This window comes from Mus pahari, chromosome 9 (genome assembly GCF_900095145.1).
Source record: "Mus pahari chromosome 9, PAHARI_EIJ_v1.1, whole genome shotgun sequence".
NCBI classification, from domain to species: Eukaryota; Metazoa; Chordata; class Mammalia; order Rodentia; family Muridae; genus Mus; species Mus pahari.
The window spans coordinates 74,909,704-74,912,711 of NC_034598.1; the positions used below are offsets into that span (position 1 = coordinate 74,909,704).

A 3,008-nucleotide genomic window follows, 5' to 3' on the forward strand; every position below is an offset into this window, starting at 1 on the left:
AGCTAATTCTATCGTTTGCAAAATTGTTAGAAGTTACACCTGCGTATACCAGTTAAATTCAAACCTTTGTGGGTATAAACTGATCAAGTTCAAACTTCTTGTTTTTCCTAATCACGTTCTCGGGAACTCTTCCCTATTGTTTAATGATGTAATATGCTGAAAAGACAGATGTACTTTCAACATAAATTAAAATGTTGTTTTCCAATCAGGTAAGCTGGATTCAAGGCACAAATCCATGGCAGCCGTGGGTGACAAAATTGACATGTCTGTGGAGGACATCATTAAGCTGAACAAGATCCAGGGAGGAAGATATGGCAGGCTGGATTCCCATGTGAATCCAGGCACTGGGCCCAAGAGGTCCCAGCCCACTTTCACCCATGGTGGCAGGAACAGACTAGCACCATACTGCAGACAAAAACAACTTCCAGACAAGTGGCAGCATGACCTCTTCGTTGGTGGCTTCAGGGGTGCAAACCAGTTGGATACTGGTGGGAAGCTGCTCCTGTCAAACCTGCACTTCGGAGTGTCAGATGCTGATATTCAGCAACTCTTTGCTGAATTTGGAACGTTGAAAAAATATGCTGTGCACTATGATCGCTCTGGACGAAGTTTAGGGACAGCACATNTGCACTTTGAAAGGAAAGCAGATGCCCTGAAGGCCATGAGACGGTACAATGGTGCCTCTCTGGTGGCCGCCCTCTGAACATCCAGCTTGTCACCTCACAGACTGATACACAAGGAAGATCTGCACAAAGCAGAAACAGGGGCTGCATGACAAGAAACCCTGGCTCTGGAGGGTTTAGTGGTGGATGGTGGATTCCTCTTCTGATTCTTTTTATTTCATTTCTTTTTTTCTCCTGTTTTAAAACTCATGTAAAGCTCTTTCTTTCTATCTTTCTTTTCTCTCTCATTTTTGTTTTTTCCCTTTTTTTAAAATTCTGAAACAGACCTGTTTTGCACGGAGTTACTTTGTGGATAAATTTTAGTGTTTGCTTTTGTGAAGGTGGCATTATCACCTTTGCCATAATAAAAATATGTGTAGAAATAAACAAGTATTCTAGAGTCATAAAGAAATAAGACATTGTTGATGACTGATATTTGTGGTGAATGAGTAACTCTCACACAATCTGGGTCTCTCTGGGTCTCCTTGGGTCTATAGAAGAAAATTTCCCTAATCTAAAGAAAGCCTATGAACATACAAGAAGCCCACAGAACTCCAAATAGTTTGGACCAGAAAAGAAATTCTACCTGTCACATAATAGTCAAAACACTAAATGTACAAAACAAACAAAGCAGTCAGGGGGAAAAGTCAAGTAATATAAGAAGGCAGATGTGTCAGAATTACACCAGACTTCTCACCAGAGTCTATGAAAGCTGGAAGGTCCTGGGTAGATCTCTTACAGAACATAAGAAAACATAAATGCCAGCCCAGGCTACTCTACACAGAAAAACTCTCAATTACCGTAGATGAATAAACCAAGATATTCCATGACAAAAATCAAATTTATCGAGTATCTTTCCACAAACCAAGTACTATAAAGGATAATACATGAAAAACACCATCAGAAGGTGGGAAACTCCACCCTAGGTAAAGCAAGAAAGTAATCTTTCAATAAACCTAAAAGAAGATTATCACACTGTTGTGGATACCCCTGGAGGTAATTATATTTGGTATCAGTTCCATTCTTCTGTGTGGGCTTGAGAACAAGGAATGAGTCAGCACTCAGGTAATTTCTTGTAAACCTTCTTCCCACCTTTGTAAAATAAAGGAAAGCTGATGATGATTGGGCAGAGAGAGGGAAGAAGCAAAAAGAAAGAAGTGAATCAGCTCTGAGAGAGAAACAAGGCAGAGGAGGGAGGAGGAAGAAGAAAAGCAGAGCAGAATCCCATGGCCTGGAGAAACCACAAGTTCTTAGGGGTCTCATAGATGTGGAAGATGGTAGTGTAGTGCAAGATCTGCCCAATCTAGGCACAAAGCATATAATCATATTAACTGAGTTGTGTTTTCATTGCTGGGGCATATTTGGGTTGGAGATTTATCACAACAAAATGATCTTTAAAAAGAAATAACAATAAATTTAAGAAATTCTAAGGCAATTGGGTGGAACTATAAAATATCCTGAGTGAGGTAACCCATTCATAAATGTACACACATGGTATGTATTTACTGATAAGTAGATATTAACCCAGAAGCATGGAATTCCCAAGATACAATAACAGACCAAAAGAAGCTGAAAAAGAACAAAGACCAAAGTTTGGATACTTCAGTCCTTCTTAGATTGGGAACAAAATAGCCATGGGAGGAGATCCAGAGAAAAAGAGTGGAACAGAGACTGAAAGAAAAGTCATCCAGAGACTGCCCCACCTGGGGATCCATCCCATATACAGTCATCAAATTCAGACACTATTGTGGATGCCAAAAAGTGAGAGGCACTCTGCCAGTGCCTGACAAATACAGAGGTAGATGCTCTCAGCCAACCAATGGACTGATCACAGGGTCCCCAATGAAGAACCTAGAGAAAGGACCAAAGGAGCATAAAAAGTTTGCAGCCTCATAGGAGGAAGAACAACATGAACCAACCAGTACCACCAGAGCACCCAGAAACTAAACCACCAACCAAAGAGTACACATGGAGAGACCCATGGCTCCAGCTCCATATGTAGCAGAGAATGGCCTTGTAGGTCATCAGTGGGAGGAGAGGCCCTTGGTCTTGAGAAGGATAGATGTCCCAGTGTAGGGGAATGTCAGGACAGGTAAGTGGGAGTGGGTGGGTTCATGATCACAGAAAGAGGGGATTGGATAGGAGGTTTTCAGAGATGAAACCAAGAAAGGGGATAATATTTGAAATGTAAATAAAGAAAATATCTAATAAAAAGGAAATATCAAAGCACATGAAAAGATTTTGGTGAGTCTAAGGGCAATGAAATGGACATAGTGATACAATGCATCAAAGAGAAAAAGAAAGAAAGAAAGAAAGAAAGAAAGAAAGAGAAAGAAAGAAAAAGAA

General features: G+C 40.6%; 1 pseudogene; it reads left to right on the forward strand.

The window, feature by feature from the left end:
• Window positions 1–235: 235 nt before the first annotated feature.
• LOC110326120 overlaps window positions 236–3,008 on the forward strand; it is a 5,786-nt pseudogene continuing 3,013 nt past the window's right edge.